The sequence below is a fragment of the Carettochelys insculpta genome, chromosome 27, assembly GCF_033958435.1.
Source record: "Carettochelys insculpta isolate YL-2023 chromosome 27, ASM3395843v1, whole genome shotgun sequence".
In the NCBI taxonomy this organism is placed as follows: domain Eukaryota; kingdom Metazoa; phylum Chordata; order Testudines; family Carettochelyidae; genus Carettochelys; species Carettochelys insculpta.
Window position 1 is genome coordinate 2,088,032 of NC_134163.1, and position 20,540 is coordinate 2,108,571.

The 20,540-nt window shown below is 50.6% G+C and overlaps 1 protein-coding gene across 1 annotated transcript in view; it reads right to left on the minus strand.

Moving 5' to 3' along the window:
- ZAP70 (zeta chain of T cell receptor associated protein kinase 70) overlaps positions 1 to 13,628 on the minus strand; it is a 47,744-nt gene extending 34,116 nt beyond the window's left edge. The window contains exon 1 of the mRNA XM_074978338.1: positions 13,517 to 13,628. The gene's annotated coding sequence lies outside the window, so the exon portion shown is untranslated. The remainder of the gene's footprint in view (positions 1 to 13,516) is intronic.
- Positions 13,629 to 20,540: the final 6,912 nt, after the last annotated feature.

A 20,540-nucleotide genomic window follows, 5' to 3' on the forward strand; every position in this document is an offset into this window, starting at 1 on the left:
ACATATATGATCTCCCAATTTCCTTGTCACAAGTCTGAGTTTTGCTGAATTTGATGCTGGTGACGGTGCACGATACAACCAGCATCCTCAAAGCTGCATTAATGAATTTTTACCTCAGCAAATGACTGAATATGGATTTAGGAACCTATCTTTAGGAACAGACCCAGGATACATCTCCTGATCTCGCTTATGTTTAGGGAAGCAGCCTAGGGGGCCAGTTTGTCAAGCACAGAGATTGTTCTGTGCAGTAGCTAGCTCAAGGGGAAGTTGGTCCATGCCTGGGATCCTGGGTGTTCTTTGAAGCGAGGTAGGCTAATCTAGAGGAAGTATTGATCTCTGAGGCTCCTGCCAGTGGCCCTTCCTGGGCTTGGCTGAGCTCCCCTAGGGAATTTCACAAAAAGCCCCTTGGTGCTGAGGCTGGCTTGTGTGAAAACCCCTGGGGTGGCCAGAGCTGAGCACATGCCAGAGGGGCAGAGGAGGCTCTGAGAGCAGCAGGGGGCTGTGGGAAGGGGCTTCGCAGAACCAGGGTCCTGACCCCTCACTAGCTGGGGAGGGAAGGGCAGAGTGTGCAGGCGCAATCCCATACTGCCTGGGGTGCATGGGGGTTTCCCAGGAACCGCCCCCTCCACTGACTCAGCACTGGCTGCCTGTAGCCTGGCGCTGGCAGAATCTCCAGAGCACCCAGCCAGGAGGGACACACAGCAGCTCTGCAGATGGGGCCCTGGCGCCCCACGAGGAGGTCTCCACGCTGCGAGCTGGCCCGGGCTTGCCTCACTCGCGTGCAGGGCTCAGCTCAGGTGGGTCGGGGAAGACTTTGCCTCAGGTAGCAGAGAGACTGAAGGAGGGGACTCGGGGGGAGGCTTCACCTTAGGAGGTTGGGGCTCCCCAGGAGCTCTCCCCGGAGCAGCCTCTTGCTGTGGTGCCCATGGGACGTGGCCTCGCTCCTTGTGTTACAGCAGCAGTGCTGGGCCTGGCCTCAGCCCTGCCGAGCCCTGCGCTCACCTGGCCCTGCCCACCTGGAGCGGGAGAGGTGCTGCCTGGCATGTTCCACAGCAGGGCCCAGTTCTCACAGCCACAGCCTGTGGCTCCTTCACAGGCATGTTCCTCATCCGGGCTAACGAGGCCCCAGAGCACTTTGCAAGCTGTTCATGTGGCTTATTCACTCCCATTTGCAGTACAAAGCCACTGGAGCAGAACAGCTGGCATGTCCCTTGGAGACGTTGCCTCTCATTTTTTTTTCCATCCATGTAGGGAATAAATTTGATGTGCACCGAGGCACGTGTGGATGGGCACTGCCAGTGGGAGCACAGGCTGCTGGCTGTGGGTGCTCTGCCAATCAGCCATGTGGCACCTGAATCTCTCCTGGGCAGCCGCCCAAGCGCTTAGCATACAGGGGACAATGCCCCGGTGTTCTGCTGGCGCCCTTCCACAAGTGTCTTGGGAAGGGAAGAATGAACTCTCCAGCTAAAACTGCAGGAGGTGCTACACAGAGGGCACTCATAGTTACTCACACTGGAGTTTAGCCAGGACATCACGATAACATCTCTGCTCTTGCAACAAGCATCAAGAGAGCTCTCATGGTCATGAGTCAGAGCTTTAGTATCTCATTGACAGGGCAATCTGGTGGGCCGGGAGATCTGGGGGGGCAGTAACTTTTTGGGGTACCCTGTGTTTGTTGTTAGGCCAATGCTGTTCACTTTTATGTGTACAGCCAGCCAAGCAACTGGAACAAAAGCTGTCATCAGCTGGGGCGAAAGCCAGCCAGGCCTGGGGTGCATTAGTCTGTTCTCAGTCAAACACAAGTCCCCTTTGTACAAAATAAACTTAAAAAAAGTTGCTATTTAAAAAAAAAAAGTAGAGCAGACAAGACACACTAGATGCTGCTGCCTTGGCAATGGAAGAACCAGGAACCCTGAGCCTGCTGTTCTACAGTTCAGCTGTCATCTCCGTATCAGAAAAATGTCAACAAATAAGCACAAATTCCGAGAGCTCTAAAACTGCCGAAAGGATTGGCAGGACTGATTTGTGAGTGTCATTCTCATGAACTGCCTAGGCACAGGGTATGCTGGCCAAGCATGGCAGGGGGAAGCGCAATAACCAACTCCAACTGGCTGGAGAGCCTGATCAGAGAGGAGAGGAGGCTGTTTGTTTAGGCAGCTCCAAGGGGATGATTTGAGTAGAAGTGTCATGACATTAAGAGAAGGAAAATGGCTGATTAGCAGAAACTGTTTCCATTAGCATAGGGAATAGTCTTCCCCAGGGCCGTGGTGGAAGCCCTGCTACTCGAGCCATTTGAAAGTGGACTAGGAAATAGAAAATAAGCCCACGCTGGCAGGTAATGACTGGGATGAGCAAATGGGAGCTTCCCAGAGCTAATTTTGGAAATTCTGGGAGGTTCCACTGAGGGAAAACGATTCTCTGGATTTCTAGTCCTGGCTGACATGTAATGTCAGGCCCAGCAATGCTCCATGGAAAACACTTAGTGGAGAAGTGGTCCGCTTCCAACTGCTGGAATTCTGCCATCTTTGCTGCTGACGGTCAGAGGGCTCAAACTGATGGCCCTGAAGAATGAGCTGCTCAGACTACCGGTAGAATAGGAGCTGTGTGGGCTGGTCTCATCCCTTCCCTGGGAGGTGGCTCAGCCCTGGCCAACAAGCCCATCACTAGTAGAGAAAACAGGGTAGAGTCTCAGTGGCCTCAGCCTTTGACCTCTTTGTGCTGCCCTCCCCCGGGGGTCGGGCCTGCATTACTCAAGGCCTTTCCTTGCTAAGATCTTTATTGCCAGGCTGGAGCCAGGTCAGTCTTCCCATGCCTTTGCCGAATCACTGCTGTCTCACAAACAGCGCCCTGAGAAGACTCCCCAGGCCTTTAGCCCACATTCCAAGCCCATCACTTCTGGTGATCTTTGCTGAGCGACATCTGCTCATAATGTGGCCCAGCCTCAGTCTGCCACTGCCTCTGTGCAGCAGCAGAGATCAGCAGCGAAGGGTTCCCCAGAAAACCCTCCATCTCCTCCATCCATCCCCTTCTGCAATGCCCACCAACGTTCAGTTATTGCCTCTGTGTGCAGGCTGCTCAGGCTGCTCCTTATCTGGTGACAACCCGGGAGAATGAACTCTCCCGGGGCAAAGCTCTTGCTCAAAGACCTGGGGTTTTGCCACAGTCCCTTTCACCTCTGGGTCACCAGGCGGAAGCCAGCCTGGATGAGAAACAATTCGCAGTTCCAGGCTGACAGCTGCTTGGAAGCCCCTAGTAGTAGTAGTAGTAGTAGTAGTAGTAGGCATCCTTCAGTCTTCATAGACTATGGATCGCGCCCTTTATAGTTTCAACTGAGGACTTCATTTACAGCGTCTACCGTGACTATGAAGACCCACACGAGAGTGACAGTCCTTGCTGCATCTCTTGCAGATGTGGTGGGTGTCTGGCAAGTCCTTAGTGTGCTTTCTGTGCGCTCGCTTCTCCCCTGCTAGCTGTCTGACACTCATCTCGCCCTTCTGAAGGCCCTTGTGTAACCCCTGCCTCCATCTGCCGCGGTCGTCTGCTAGTTCTTCCCAGTTGTCCAGCTCGTTGTCTACCTCTCTGAGGTCTCTCTTGCAGACATCTTTGTAGGGCAACTGGGGGCGTCCGGGAGGTCTTTTGCCAGAGGCTAGCTCACCATACAGGATGTCTTTTGGAATCCTTCCATCATTCATCCTGTGGACGTGGCCAAGCCAGCGGAGCTGACGCTGCCTGAGGAGGGTGTACATGGCTGGGATTCCAGCTTGCTCGAGGACGGCGGTGTTGGTCGCTCTGTCCTTCCATGATATTCCAAGGATGCGCCTGAGGCAGCGCAAGTGGAAGACGTTCAGCCTCTTTTCCTGGCGGGCATACAGGGTCCAAGTCTTACTGCCATAAAGGAGGGTGCTGAGGATGCAGGCTCTGTAGACTTGCATTTTGGTGTAAGTGTACAGCTTGTTGTTATTCCACACTCTCTTGCTGAGTCTGGACAGAGTTGTGGCCGCTTTTCCGATCCTCCTATTTAGCTCAGTGTCCAACGACAGGGTGTCAGTGATGGTGGACCCGAGGTAAACGAACTTGTGGACGACCTCTAACGTATAGTTGTCATCCTTGGCAGACCCCAGAAGATTGCTGAGAGGGTGTACCCCGAATCGCAGTGTGGATTCTGCGCAGAGAGGTCTACCGTTGACATGGAAGCCCCTACGGGCTTGTGTTGTGTTGCCTCAGTCCAATTGATTCATAGTGGATGAGTGTCCATGTTCAGATAAGAAATTCTTCTCGCCTTTCCATTGGCCCCTGTGACCTCTAGGATCTTGTGAGGCGAAAACGCAGTCAGAGGCATTTTAAGCAGAGTGACGGGAGAGAGAGAGGAGAGAATGGGAAGATTCATTGCACTCTTCCTGCCTGTCTTTTTAGTATTGACACGTTCTGGCCACTTTCTTATGAGGCATTGTGATGGACTTTGTCAAAAATGTTGGAAAGTCCCAATAAACATGTTCATTCATCAATTTTTAACATCTCCTGGGACCCCCAATGATCACCTAGTCTCACCATCTGTCTAGTAGGGGCCAAATCCTTTCAGGGGCTGAATTGGAACAAGACCCACCACATTCATTTCACAGATGGCACCAGCCATTCATTCTGGACCAATCTAGGAGGTGAACCAAGGCCCTGTAGGTGAAGGACACCTTCTGTTGGTCCTTCTCCACCTGATGAGCTGCTCTAAGCCCTCCTCCTGCAATTTGTCATCTCATTCTTTACATTTGCAAGCACTTTGAGACGGAAATTTTGGGGCAGAAGTATCATTGGTGCTAATCCCAGTGACAAGCTGAGATCTGTGACCATTTTCGCGGAGGCCAGGCAAGTGTCCACATGCTCAGTTAATGAGTAATGCAGTCCCAGGGACTGTCAAGCAGAGCTGTTTTCCTGTGCAACCTGCAGAGGGCGGTTTGCTTACCCTGGATGCTGTCTGACTTGGGATTGTTCCAGCAGTCTCTGGAAGAGCCCAGTTCATCTCCTAGAGTCCATGAGCCCCAGCCATGAGATGGAATTCTGCGAGCAATGTTCTGCCTCAGTTTGTGTGGCAAGGGGAGCTTTCAAAATGACTCCCTTCCTCTTTGTGAAATCTCCCCATGTTTCACTTGTCCTGGCCGGAGAGCCCTGGAAGGAGACACAGGCGGGGCCCTTCAGAGGCCAGGGTCTTCTCCCAGCAGCAGACAGATTCACTGTGGATTTTACCCAAAACAACAGAGAATTTGCCTATCGGAAACATGTATTCTGCATTTTTCTTTACTTGCTGCCTGACACCTCTGTGTCCGGGGGCTGTGGGCTGTCCGCTACCCTCAAGGCAGGCAGCATGATCACTTGGTCTGTAAAGCGCTTGAGATCTTTCAGGATAAGCCATGCCATCTAAACCATAGACAGAGATAGAAAAGACAAGCACTGCCTCAAGATACTGTTCCCAAACAGTCCGGGCTGGAGGTATTCTACATACTTACTCCTGCTAAACTAAGCCTGTCATTAATTCTACTAAGCTGTAAACCATCCCTTCTTCCCCTGAAGTGAGATCCCACTTCACCAATAGGTGCAGCAAGTCATGGGATGGTGCCTTTATACGCAAGCATTTGGCACATCAAACCATGTATTGTGACAAACACTCCCCCGCCCCATGCTTGGTTTCCAGAACTGTCGCCAGGCTTTGCTCTTGCAATACATAGTGTACACCACTGCTGATGCAGTAGCTGTGGGTAAATGCAGCAGTCCACCCATGCGCTAGCAAGTGCAGGATCGGGGTGCAGGTGGTGGTATGTTGGCATTGCTTCGCCTGCGTCCGTGCTGAATTCTGAGTCTCTTGCTCACACCACTGTTCCCCTACTCCACACGGCTGTGAAACTCTCTGCCAAGAGAGCCAGTGTGGCCACAGAAGCACCAGTGTGACCATTCCACTAATCCCACATTCACCTGGCCTGGCTAAATTTCACTGCCTGCCAGAGGTACCGACCTCTGCTGTCCAGGAGTCCCGGTGTCTGGAAATACGTGACACTGAAAGATCCAGGTTGGCAGCAGGTGGGTTTGAACTTGCAGCTGAATGCATCAGCTTCTACTGCATGAGCTAAAAGCCACATGCCTTTCACCAAGGCTCCCCAGGCGCTTTTCTCGCTAGATCGGTGGCTCTGAGACAGAGGCCCACATATCCACAGGGGCATGCAGAAATCTTCCAGGGGCCGCATCAGATCCTCCAGCTGTTGGCCTAGGTTTGCAGCAGGCTGCTGCATAAAATGGACCAGCAAGGTCCGTACAAACTCAAATGTCATGCAGCCAGTGACTTGTTCACACTGCGCTCTACCCTGCATACGAAATGTAAGTCCAGAAGCTACACTCCCGTTGATTAATGTTATAACGACATGGTGAAAATGAGAGAGTCAGCAGCTGGCGCTGCTACGGGGCACAGCCCGCTGTTGGCTATTCCATCTGATTTTGCAAGCAAGTTGTTTTTGAAGTGAGGTAGAAGTTGGGGGTATATGAGGCCCATCCAGCTCCTGCAAGGGGGTACAGTACAGACTGAGCCACAAAACTAGGGGGTCTAGGTGCCACTAGAGAGGGACAGAGCACCACACCCAGCAGGCCTGGGTTACACTTGCCTCCCGTTTTAAAAGCCCCGTGCATCTGTTCCCGTTACGTGCTATCCGTCGGTGCTGCAAGCAGGCGGTGGGGGGAGTGCTCCTGCACCCCTTGATCTGAGTGGATTCCATTTTACTGTTTGGTTCCATGACTCTCGGCACCTCCCACTGCACAAATTGTTCCAGCACAGTGCTGCTATCTCCACCTCTGTGTGCCTGGCCCCAGTTCAGCCTTCTGCTGCTGCGTTGCCCAGGACAGAGGGTCTGGCTTCTCTTGGGCTGTGGCCGAATAGCATGTGAAGGCCCAGCTGTGGCACTGCCGTGGGAACAGGGCAAGTTGATGGGAGCTGCAGGGGCTCATCCCGTTGCAGAAAATGCCCCAGATCCTCTGGAACCAGGCCCTGATCAGGCCCACAATGGCAACAGAGTAAGCAGTGCCTGGACATTTTTCTTATTCCTGCTGAGCGATGTTTCCACTCCATCCTGCAGATGGGACGTTTCCTTCTGGCTCTCAAAAAATAACTACTGTCCTGCAATCAAACGAAGTTTTAGCCAGCAGCAGCTTGCCATCCCTGGGGATTTCCCATGCCCTTAGGGGGGACCAAGATCAGACGTAAAATGAGCTACCACCAAAGTAATGCTCAAAGCCACTTTGCCATCAGATGAGATTTCCATGTGAAATTTGGCTGAAGAGATTTAAATGCCTTTTAAAGAATCCCAGGGAAGATTTTTAGCCAGGGCCAGCCCAATCTGCACTTGCAGAGCCCTTTGCAAATCCACAGCTGTAGATTGTTTTTGTGGATGTGAATACCAATTCCATACCCCTGCAGGGCTCTCTGCACGCACACGAATACAGAATCGGAACGCCCATGTTGGTTTTATACCTGTTCATTCACATGTTGCCCACGATCTTGTTTTTCCCTGTAGAACTCGAGGAAAAGTTGAATAACCGTTCGGGCCAGCTTCACTAGTGTACCCCAGCGTGGGTGCTGGAACTTGGGGGGGCTGCCACCCCCCCGGTTTGATCTGGTTTCAATCACATACAGGGTTTACAGTTTGGCACAATAGTTCCCAATATCCGTCAGAGCCATGTAAAGCAGCCAGCGCGGACTAGTGAACATAACCGTGAATCGTTCTAAGCCCAAAGAACTGGTGCTTGGAGGACAAGAATCCTGCAGAGAAATACACCTTTTAGGCATTTCGAGGAAGATTTCCCAAGGAGCAGCTTTGTTACCAAACACCCGGCAGCACCATGTCCAACTGACGTGTTCTCGCATTCCAGGGCTCAAAATAGTCATGTGGACATTCTGGCTTGAACTGGAGCCTGCCTGGGAACCCCAGGCTGCTGGGATGGTTTATGCATTGTAGAAGCACTGTGTGGAAGTGATCAGAGAGGTGCCGTGTTACTCTGTATTTTTGAGAACAGCAAGTCCTGTGGCACCTTATAGACTAACAGATATTTTGGAGCATAAGCTTTTGTGGGCAAAGATACACTGCATCTTTGCCCATGAAAGCTGATGCTCCAGACTATCTGTTAATCTATAAGGTGCCACAGGACTTCTTGTTATTCTGTGGAAGTTAGGCAACTGTAAGTCAATGGGTCCTCACTCCCCTTGAAGTCCCAGGCAAGGTGGGAGCTGGGAGGAGAAGTGGATGAAAAAAACATTCTGTCCTGTCCTGTGAAAAATTTCTATATATCCAAAATCTTTCCCAAGATGCATTGGGACAAAAAGTTCACATCAAATTTCAATGAACAAAATTCGGGGGCGGCAGGGAGAACATTCCAGGTCAATTGATATATTTCATGTCAGCCTGCGATAGGTGCGTGGGAAAGGGATGTCACACCCGCAGAAGTTGGCCAGATGAAGTTGGCCAGATAAAACGTACTAAACCCTCTGGCCTGCCTAATGTCCTGGAACCAGCCTGGCTACAACTGCACGTCAGCTTAACTGTGACCGTTTTTTTTTAATTGTTAGTCTAGTCTTAACGTTGAAAGGAAAAGTTTGTCTTAAGTCAGAATGCCAGAAATTTTTTTCTTAAAAGGTTGAAAACTTCTATTCTGACTGTTTTGAAACTTCAACTTTTTTTCCCAGCTGAAAAATTAGTCAAAACTGGCCCTTTTCAGCAAAAAGTTTCCAATTCAACTGATTGATATTTGTTGACAAAAGTAGAACAAATAAACAAAAAACCCACCGTGTTTAAAAAAACCCCAGCCAGGCTCAGCTGGGGACAGGCAGCGACTTCGTAAAGCAGGCCACTGATTGAGAAGCTGTAAGGACAGAATTTTCCAAAAGTCTGGGGGAGTTAGGTGCCCGGCCCCACTGATATGCCGTGGGAGCTGGAGCCTTCAGATCCTTTGAAAACTCCCGTGCAATTTGCTCTCCATTAGGGGCTTACATATCAGACTGAGAACAATTAAAGGCAGCCATGCGTGTAGGGCCTTATATTCATTGCCACCAAGGTGCCTTATGCCACCAGTAGACAGGAGCCTTAATGTAAATAAGAATCAAGCTTCCTGTGCGTAGTCTGCTTTGAAATGCTGAGGCTGGTGGTGAGTGATAGAACAGTGGGGGATGGGTAGCACACAGGGGAGCAACCTAAAGCTTCGATTTTGGTTAACCTTTACAACTGGGGCAAATGAAATAACAAGCCAGCACTGAACTAAGGCTCAGCTGAGCCTAACAGCAAAAGCAGCTCAGCTGAGCAGACCTGCTGCTCCTTCAGGAGCCATGAGTCAATGCACAACTTAATCAGCAGCCAGGGCAAGTCCTGTGAGATATGATTTACATTCCACGGCCATAGTGAGTGACAATGCCTGCTGGAGGTGATGCAGGCTGAGGCCCCCACCAGCATATCCTCAGCTGATTGGAAGGGCTGTGTGTCGTGCTGTGAATCTGGAGGTGATCATTCTGCTAAAATCACTTTCTAAGCCCGAAATTTTTTCCTTTCTTGTTAATTTCCAAAGATGCATGTAAAGTCCCATTAATATTCTTCCTTACGAGACACTGCTGTGGGCGCTCTCCTTTTTTAGAGCATAGTATTAATTCACTGGGGGCAAAAGGTTCACACTCGGTCAGCCCAGCAGCACTTGCAAAGTGCTAAAGGTGCTGAAGTGCAAGGGGATGTTTGCCTGTGACCAGCAGGCATTGGTGCAACCGGATGTGGGGGTACATGAGGTGCTGTTTCACACGTGAAATTGTCCATTTTGAGTGTGCAAGTGCAGAAGTAACTTTTTGCAGGCAATGCACCTTGTTTGTGGAAGTGGTATGAATACTGCATTTGAAAATTGAGCCTGTAGTATCTGCTACATGGCAAAGATGGACACAAATATTTTTAGCTCTGACTCAAGCAAAACCACAATTGCACATGCTGCCCTTAATTGGGATGCTTTCCCGTCTGCGCTGGCCTGTACAGGGCACAGACACTGCTGCTGGTGAGCTAAATTCCCATTGCTGTGTGGTAAGTGGCCCTCTTATGCATGTCATGCCCACCCTCAGGGTACGCTTACACTTGGAGCTGTGGGTGTGAGTCACGGCTCTGGGAGATATACAGGCACTGGTGCTGGTCAGAGCAGCCACGTGCAGGCACTTGCTCTCATCGAACTAAGCCAGGGAAGGGGCTACCCCCCTGAGTATGTCACTATGGTCTGGGATGGAGCATCCCTGGGAAATTCCGCCCCCCCCCACCCCAAGGTCCCACTGCCCGTGCTGCAAACTGCACCCTAGCATGCCTGGACAGTAGGTAGGGCCTCAGCAGAGCTGTGATCACAGCAGCCTTACCCACTGGGTCTCAGGGCCACTTTGCAGTAGTAAAATGCTTGGTGCTATAGAATGGTCTGACACATCAATAACTGACCTGTCTGAGCTGTTGGAATCCACAGTCAAACCTTTCTGCAGTACAACTCAGACGCACACCAGCAGCTAACTGGGGACAGCACATCTAAAATGAAGAGGATCTGCAAGGACCTAACACGCAGAGAGCATCTGTTCCAGCTGGTTGGCCCCTGCACAGATGGAGGGCATGCGTGATTGTCATTGGCCCTCCCGGCTGGGACACTTTTCAGGGACGTAAGGCTCACTGTGAACAGGCATTTCCAGTTCAGATGGAGGCATGGCTCCCTTTGGATCAGCAGCGAGGCCAGGCTCCTGCCAGCTGCATGCCGGTATTAGTGCGCACTTTCAGAAAGGACACGTACCCTGGGGCCTCCTTCACAGCCCTCAGAGCTCCATGGTGATTGTTATGCAGGAGGAGATGCCCAGCCACCATGTGCATGAAGAATACCAGCTTGGATAAGAGCATTCTGCCTCTCCCTGCAGTTTCCTGTGTCACCCTTCATACGCTGGCTTTTGCCTCTGTTACAAAGAGTCACTGTTTCACCCAGAGCAGGCTGCATGTCCCTGGCAGTAGGTGCAAGCCCAGCGCCGTTAGTGAAGCACTGAGGTAAAATGTGCTGAATGGCCAGTGTCGCTAGAAGTGCAGATTTCTCCTGGGCCCTGAGCTGGCCTCCATCGCCATAGCAGCCAAGCATCTTGCAAGTTTTAATACCTGCTCACTGCATCCCTCTGAAGTAAAGCCGGGCTGTTACCCGCATTGTTCCGCGGCACTTAGAGACCACACAGGAAGTTCAGGGAATTGTACCCAGACCTCCCGGCACACAGTCTGGTGCCCTAACCACCAGCCTGTCCTTCTCTGAGAGCAGCCAGCTCCCCTTTTCTCTTGCTGTAGTTTAATAAATAAGCCATAGGAACCACATTCAGTTCTCCCTGCCCCCCACCCCAGCCCTGGCCCCAGCCCCGGCCCAGTCTGTTGTAGCTATACTGGAACCTCAGAGGTACCAACCCCAGAGTTACAAACTTACAAACTGACCAGTCAGCCCCATGCCCCCTTTGTACCTGCTCAGGCAGCAGCAAAACCACACCCCTTTCCACCCCCGCCCCCAACACCCACAACAGATACAGACCAGCGTGAAACATAAACTCCTAGACAAATACCGGGGAAGCTGGCTATTCTTCGGCCCAGGGATGTTTCATGGCTTAATTAAGCCAATGTTCAATTGCAAACTTTGGAAAGAACCATAAGGTTTTGGTCAGAGTTACGAACATTTCAGAATTACACGAAAGCTCCATTCCTGCCCTGTCCCTAACTCTGGGGTTCTACTGTACTGGTAATCTTTTTGGGTCAGGGACAAACATTTCCCTCTAGGGACGTCCAGTGCCCTGGAAAACGGGGTCTCAGTCAGGTCCTATTGCAATAGAAATGAAACAATTAACAGTAATGAGTCATGATGAATCACCTGTAAAATACAGGGGGACAGAGAGGGACTGATCCTGACGAGAAACATAAAATCACATGCAGCAGAAGCCCTGATGCTGACAGTCCATATGGTGCAGTCCAGCTAACACTTTGTTAGGGTGGCTGGGATTAGTAAGAGCTCATAGAAAAGCAGGGGGTGCTCTGCCATATAGGGAGAAGTTGAGGTTATTTCGCATTGACTCCCCATGTATGTCTGGGAAGCCACATCTCTTGGACTCAGCTGGGAGTCCGGCAGCTCACTTACACAGGGATTCACCCAGGCGGGTAGCAGCAATTACGAGCCTCTCTCCCCTCCTCCAGTAAAATGGCTCAACTCTGGCCTACAAGGCCATCACTGGGGTGAAAAATGGGGCATTCTCAATGATGGGCCAGTCCCTGACCTCTTTGCTTCCTGTACTCCATTTGGCCCATCCTTACTAAGAGATTTATTGCCATTCTGGAGCCAAAGGCCTCTGATTTCTCCTTTGTTTCCCAGGCACTGGCCAAGCAAAGACAAATGTGCCCACCGCCTCTCTTGGTTAAAAGCCAGGTGCCCAAGGACAGGAGTGACCTCGTCAGGTTCCATCTCCTAATTACGATCTTGGTGGCAAATAAACATGTCCCCTTGTCAAGTTAATACCTCACTCTAGCGTGGCTTTGTCTATGAAATGCTGTATTCCTTACTTATGGGGGCAAAGGATTTTACAGAGCGTCAGCTTGCCACTCAGAGCATTGTGCCACTCCTAGGAAGAAAGGATAAAAAAGGGCAATGCACAGAACACCCTGCCGAAAATCAAGCCTTTCCTGTGATCTTTCCACTCCATTGTCCTTATCTAATTATAACTGACTCATCTGGTGGGGTTTCCACAGAGTCCCTTGGGAGCTAATTCCATGCTCTAATAGGGTTAAGAGCATTAAGAAAGTTTTCTGGAAACTTAACCTCAAATTTCCTTTGTTCCACTGTGTTCTGTAACCCGTTGGCTAGGGGTTTGTCATGCTGCTTGTGTTCACCAGACAAGTGCAGAGCAAGAAGAGACGAGACGACAAATAAAATGAAACAGATGAAAATTTGCCAACAGTTTGTCTTGTGCAGCATATTTGGTGTCAGTATTTGTCCATAGGGAGACTATGGAGGCCCACTTTGTTATTTAATGGAGCTCATCAATAGATGTCAGGGAACCTTAACCCTGCTCCCCTTCCCATATTGCAAACTGGGACCAGGCCAGATCCCAGGTGGATGAGAGAAAGGCTCTGGAGGTGGGTACTGGGAGTTTGCGTACCACTGATGAACAGGATGTCAGACCATTTACAAACTATCACCTGCCTGACCCCCTCCACTCGCCCTTCTGAAAAGAAAACTCATGGGCCTTGAAACACTCTACCCTTCTTCCTGCTTTGCTCTGCTGTAACACTCATGAAATCAACAGGGTAACCCTGGACAAAAATGGGGCCCATGCGGCCAGGAAGTGGACTGTACGCATTTGCAGTGACCCTGAACAGGCCCCCAGCACCCTCAGGATGTTTAGAGAGACCTAAGAGACGGGACAGGAGCAGCAATATCACACCTCAATGCCTAAGTAATCCTGGAGATGCGCACTGCAACGTACCTGGGTTTGCAGACAGGGCGAAGACCTGGGTGGGATCGCTTTACATCAAACATGCAGAGCGAGGGAACAATATTCCTGGGCGTAAATGCAGCGTGATGGTTTTGGACGTGAGCTGGAGGGAAACAGGCCCCGTCCCATCCCCTGCGCTGACTGACATTCACCAGCACCCGTAATAGGCTTCTTTGAAATGTGACCTACTTCCTCGTTGCAAAGGCAGGAAAGGAAAAAAAGAGAAAGAAAGCTCTGCACCTCAGAAGGGGGGCAGAGTTCTCAGAACCCACTTGGCATGGTTGTGTAACTGTCTGTTGCTGAGGGAAGAAAACAAAATCCCATGAGGTAGGCATCCTTCAGTCTGCATAGACTATGGATTGCTCCCTTTATAGTTTCAGTTGAGGACTTCATTTACAGCGTCTACTGTGACTATGAAGACCCACACGAGAGTGACAGTCCTTGCTGCATCTCTAGCAGATGTGGTGGGTGTCTGGCAAGTCCTTAGTGTGCTTTCTGTGCGCTCGCTTCTCCTCTGCTAGCTGTCTGATCCTCATCTTCCCCTTCTGAAGGCCCTTGCGTAACCCCTGCCTCCATCTGCTGCGGTCATCTGCTAGTTCTTCCCAGTTGTCCAGCTCGATGTCTACCTCTCTGAGGTCTCTCTTGCAGACATCTTTGTAGTGCAGCTGGGGGCGTCCGGGAGGTCTTTTGCCAGAGGCTAGCTCACCATGAATCCCATGAAGGAGATGAAGAAACGTCGCCCTCCTGAGTAAATGCAGGACCGGGGCATGCTGTGCACTGAGGGGTCCTGCATGGACAGCAAAGTTCCCCCTGCAGAAATGCCATCTGGGAAGTGAGGCCTTCTCCTGGGGCAAATCTCCATTAGCTGTAGTTGAGTTTTGAGTTCAGCTCTCCTGAGAGGCCTCCTGCTATTAGAGAGTGCCACAGGCACAGTCCCTCTCTCCACATGGAAACCAGCCTGGGACTGCCAGGGATGAGCATGCTCAACTAACTTTGGGGCTTGGCGTCCATCGGTGGAGAGGTTCTCAGCCTGGAGGGGAGGTGTCACAAGCACCCTGCCCTCCTCAGGATGGTCCAAGCTGGATCCCAGCTCAATTTGTAGGGTGACTCTGGCGTCCCAGTCTAATGAGAGGATGGAGTTGGGAAATGTCGAGGCACACTGGTTAGAGGGTTAATTCACTGAAGGCTGTGAAGTGGTTTAAGACCCTCTGATGAGTGAAAGGTGGAATAGAAGATAAGGCACGTGATGAACTAACTGCCCCTGACTCTTGCTCCCTTGTCTTGTCCCCACCAGCAGGTTTTATTGCCAGGTTCCAATCTGGGATTTCTTTTTTGCATTTAATTCTGCAGCAGTGTGAGATTGTTACCACGCATCTATAGTAACATGCAACACTGGAGTGCTGGGCTGCCTACCGGCCCCACTCAGAACTTCATAGCATCAGCAGGGCTAGCACCCTGATCTCCCTGCTCAAAGCCACAATGCACTTGAGCTAAAGGGAAGCCAGGGCTATATCCCAGTAATACTAGACAATGGCTCTCAAACTTTCTACGCTACAGCACCCCTTTTGGGAGTCTGATTTTTCCAGTGTACCTCCCAAGTTACACCGCACTTCAGAGCCACTTGCTTACACAATCAAACAGAAAAGTGCAAAAGTGTCACAGCACGCTCTTGCTGAAATCTTACTTTCCTTCTTTGTTTTTACCATATAATTATAAAAAAATCAGTTGGAATGTACATGTTGTACTTACCTTGCAGTTACAGTATATAAAGCAGTATAAAACAGTCACTGTCAATATGAAATTCGTGCTGACTTGGCTCGTGCTTTCTACGTTGCCCATTGTAAGACTAGGCAAATATCTAGGTGAGATGGTGCCCCCCCGGAAGACCTCTGACTACCCCCACGGTCTACGTACCTCTGCCACACAGCACAGCACCTCTGATTCCACCCAGTAGATGGCAGTGGTGCGTCCACCTGCACACACACTGTCACAGGGCTGGCGTCTGTCTCTTCAATATAACGACTGCCTCAGCTGCAAACGTATTCCCAGCCCAGCTATTGATGGAGCCCTGAGTACGTGACGCATTGCGGCCGCATCAGTCCGGCCCGTGGCCTGTGCCTCAAGATTCCTAACAGTCAAAAGTTCCTAACTGTCAGGGTGGTTGAACACGGGAATAAGTTGCCTAGGGAGGTTGTGGAATCTCCATCGCTGGAGATATTGGAGAGCAGGTTGGGTAAACATCTGACAGGGATGATGCTGATGGTGCTTGGTCTTGCTGTGAGGGCAGGTGACTGAACTTGATGACCTCTGGAGGTCCCTCCCAGTCCTAGTATTCTATGATTCTATGACAGAAATATACGTCCATAACTTGGCAGCAGAGTGCACACTTCAGGAAAAGATACTCGCTGTGCTGCAGCCCTGCCAGCACACTATAGCAGGGGGACATATTTGCAGACTTTAATCGCAGGCCCATAAATGATTCCCATATGTTTGCCCATCCATCTCCTCCATCAAGTGCTTCAGAAATCCCCGCCTCCGGCAACGCCGCGTCAGTCAATCTGGCTACCTCAGCGGGGGTGACATTCCCCTTCTGTGGCCTTAAGGCCGTTCCTTCTGCCACCATTCAGAGCCGAGGCACCTTCCTTAAGTCGCTTCAGGCAGAACGATGGTCAGGGAGATGTGCAGCTGGCTTAGCAGCCGTGCCCACGGACATCCTTAGATCAGGGCCTCCTGCCCACTCTTGGACTTCAAACAATCTAGTGCCCTCTTGACATCCTGCAGGAGACCCCCCAAGTGCATTGAGATCACGGCTTTGGCCAGCTGAGTAAGATCCAGCAGTATCCATGAATCAGGCCTCGTGGGAAAAGGGAAAGCACAAAAGCCCTCGGGGGCTGAGGAGGGCAGCCAGGGGCACGGCAGCCCTGTGTTTAATTCCCTGCAGGACCCTGGGCAAACTCAGTCCTTTCTTTGGGCCTCCATTCCCCACCTATGAACTGGGCATGTCCAGCCTTGGGGTGTTGTGAGGGTAAATCCATTAACAATTGTGAGGTGCCCAGAGATTCTGATAACTGAGACGAAGGGCCAGAGCCTGCCATAGGATAGGGACGAGGCCTTGGGGGCTGTCGCCTCACTCGGATTGTATGCACTGGCGGAAATGGAGCCTCTCCTGATTCACGTTGTGAGACCAGAGTCCAGCCTTTGGTCGGATTCTCCCAAAGGCAGGTGTGGTCAGAGCTGGTGTTAAAAGGTCCCAGTGTCGCTGAAATCTTTTTCTGGGAACTGATCAGAGGGAAGGAGCCAGCTATGTACGGCAAAGGGAAAATGGAGATCTTTGCAGCCGAGAGGAAGTCTGACTGTGAACAAGGGACTGCAGCCATCTCCGGGTCTTACCTGCAGGATGCTGCACAATAGTGTCAGGAGGGCTGTTAACCACACCAGCCTCCACTGTCAGCCTGAGCTGTTTTTTTCCTGTGTCCTGACTGAGCCTCAGCTAAGGGCATTTTCTCTCCTTTGTATTTGCCTGAACGTTGTCCTTTGCTTAAAGTTCTCACTAGGCATGGGCAACAAGCCGTGTCCCCTTCCAGCCCCACTGTCAAAGCCATCCATCGTCAGACAACACTTTCAAGCTCAGCCGTTGCCCCTTTTCATGAAATTCTGTTGAACTTTGGAGGTGTGGTTAGGTGATATTGAGTGACTTGCACCAAACACATTTCATCCCCTCCACTGCACGTAAGACCAGAGATTCGTTCAACTGACAGGGGTTATCTAAAAATCAGATTGATTTCTTCCAACTGGTGCTCTTAGTGGCTTCCTATTTTCACTCTTCAGGGATTTTCAGCTTCACCAAAAACAACCAGGATTCTTATGGCACCTTATAGACTAACAATTTTATTATGGAATCAAATTACAGAAAAGCTTATGACACTCTGAAATCGTTAGTCTTTAAGGTGCTACCAGAGTCCTTGTTGTTTTTCCTTTTTTTGCATTTCTCTCAGCACAATCAAAGATGTCAGTTTCAGGCTTTTTTCGGGTCAGTTTCACTGGCAGGTTCTTAACCCCCCAACATTTGGGTGGCAAAGGCTGCAGGGAGAGTGAATTACTTGCAGTTATTTATTGCAATAATACCTAAAGGTCCTACGCAGAGCCTTGTTGTGCTAGGTGCCATACACACATGACAAATCCATAACTTGCAGTGCTGCCAGTTTAAACAGCCAAGGCATAGGAAAGGGTGGAAGGTGCAATCAGGTGGTCAGGAAGATGGTTGGCACCTATGTTAGATCCAGGGCTTTTTGGGCGAGGGGACAGCTGGGTAATAGAGTAGAAGAAGTAACAGAGAGTAAGCCATGCTAGTCTATACACTATCAAACACCTATCCAACACATCCAACAACAAGTCAAGCTACTTGACTGCTTTTTGTTTTGATAGAGTAGAAGAAGGTAACTGAAGGTAGTAGAGACCATGAGCTCATTATAGAAAGATCTGGTTCCTGTTTTAAATTTGCTGTAGTACAAAATGACCACAGCACAGCACAGCACTGCACCTTGCCTCTGCATCACTCCTGTCTTGTCCGGATGTCACACACTCATCCAAATACCACATTCCAACAAAAGGACACAGTGTCACAACACTGTGTTGTTGGGCAATGCCACAATGCCTAAACTAATTATCCTACAAGCTGCAGCTGGGAGGAGAGCCCCATGAAAAATCAGGGGCACCCACAAATTTGGGGGAATCTAACAACCCTACCCAGTGGCAATGACCGAATTGTGCCTCCAGCCGTAGGCGATCCTGTTTACAGCATTTCTAGACAGACAAGATCAGACACAGCACAGCAGTTCTGTGGGATCGCCACATTTAACGGCTGGTGAGAGCTAAGCCATCCGGACCTTAAAGTAAAAATTTCCATTAGGCCAAAGCAATGTCATGTGGGGAAAATATGAGCAGTATTGAGTGCATCTGAAACACGATGGTAACCTGAGCCCTTATGGGACCTGTTGCCCGTTGTAGCCACACGATGGCGCCAAGTAACTGAGCTTCTGAGCATGTGCTGCTCCTAACTGCTCTGCTTTTAAAGCCCTTCCTGATTCTGTAGCTCACAACCATGAGCATTTAAACTAGTAAGACAGCAGCAAAGCCTCAGGTGTCGGATTTTGAGTGTCCTCTGGAATCTGGAAACAGGACCAGAATTCTTCCTTGCATGAGGGAGAAGCTCCAGAAACAACTGTCTGCATATTTAGGGCAATGGTGGGGTTTGGAAGACATCAGTCATCCCTGAAATCTTCTTTCAGTCACCACTGCCCCCTACTGGAGAAAATCTGAACTGCACAACTCTGTGTCTGCCACCCCATACTGTTAGCCGCTTGACTGTGGGTCTCCGCTGGCTGTAGTGACCGGGGCCTGTGGTTTGGAAGGAGCTGGGTCTGAATTGTGTCCCTGTTGCGGATTTTGAGGGGTCACAATATGCAGGATAGTCACAACCAGGAAGTTCCAGTGTAAGTCACCATAGGTCACTTCTCAAGGTTGGAGGCCCTATGACTTAGGGGTGACAGAACTCTGCACACCAGGAGACAAGTGCAAGTTGGCGCTCTCATCCTCCTGGGCCTGGTTCACGCCTACCAGGAAACCCCTCCCCAGGGGGGCCATCGAGATATGAGTGACAGCCAGGCCCAGCCACTTTGGCCAAGTGCCTACAAGTACTGCCTGGGGGGAGGGATAGCTCACTGGTGAGATCATTGGCCTGCTAGACCCAGGCTTGTGAGCTCAATCTTTGAGGGGACTGTTTAGGGATCTGGGCCAAATATGTGGGGAAAAAAAAAAAAAGAAAGAAAGGTCTGTCAAGGATGCTGATAGGTCCTGCTGAGAGAGTAGCTCTTGTGAAGTAGACAGGTAGAGCAGTAGGAGAGTGTCTGGCCATAAGATAAGAATCCCCCCCGGATGGCTGTGTTCCCTGATACAGGGTTAGGAGGCCTCAATCACAAGGCAGACCAGCTTCAGATGCTGTAGCTTCATCCCTGGTATGTTACAACATGGTACCTAACAGATTTTTTCTGCAGAAAAGTTGAGAAGCCACAAAATCCAACCTCCAAATCAGAGTCTCTCTGCCCAATTGGGAAAAACTAAGAGAAGAGGGCTGGAAATGTGTACATTTGCAACATTGTTTCCTTGTAATTACACACAAAGTCCACTTGATGACAAACTTGAGCAGGGAAAAGTCCTTTGCGTGGCTTCAGGCCACCTTCAAGCCAATTTGTGGGTTTTCCCCAACCAGAAGCAATTCTGCTTAGCCATTAAGCCCCACATACTTTGTTTCACTGCTCTTTTATGCCTGCACTTTGGGGGCTCCGACAATGACCAAAGCATCACAAACTGTATGGAGAGGAAGGAATTCACTCTTCCCACCCACACAGGAGCTGGCCAAGAGTCCAACCCAACAATCATCTCCTCCTTGAACTGCTTGTGTTTAGTAACTGTTCAGTCGCTGGGCGTTTTTCATGTCCAACAAATGAAAAGGCGTTTTCTTGCCTGACATTTTCTGTGCTCCATTGTCACCTCACGCAGAGGCACCTACAGCTCTGATCTCTGTTGCCACTGTCTACACTTCCAAAGTATCATGAGCTATGTCTACACTAGCCCCAAACTTCGAAATGGCCATGCAAATGGCCATTTCGAAGCTTACTAATGAAGCGCTGAAATACATATTCAGCGCCTCATTAGCATGCGGGTGGCCGCGGCACTTCGAAATTGACGCGCCTCGCCACCGCGCGGCTCGTCCCGACGGGGCTCCTTTTCTAAAGGGCCCTGCCTACTTCGAAGTCCCCTTATTCCTATGAGCAGATAGGAATTTGCGTGGCCATTTTGAAGTTTGGGGCCAGTGTTGACATAGCCCATGTGTGTTACCCAGCTGCCAGCCCCCAGGACCTCAGCCCCTTGCTGGGGCTGCATCTCTGGGCCGTGCTTTCAGAAAGAAATCACGGCTCTGTGATATGCACGCCTACCAGGAAACCCACTCCTCCCC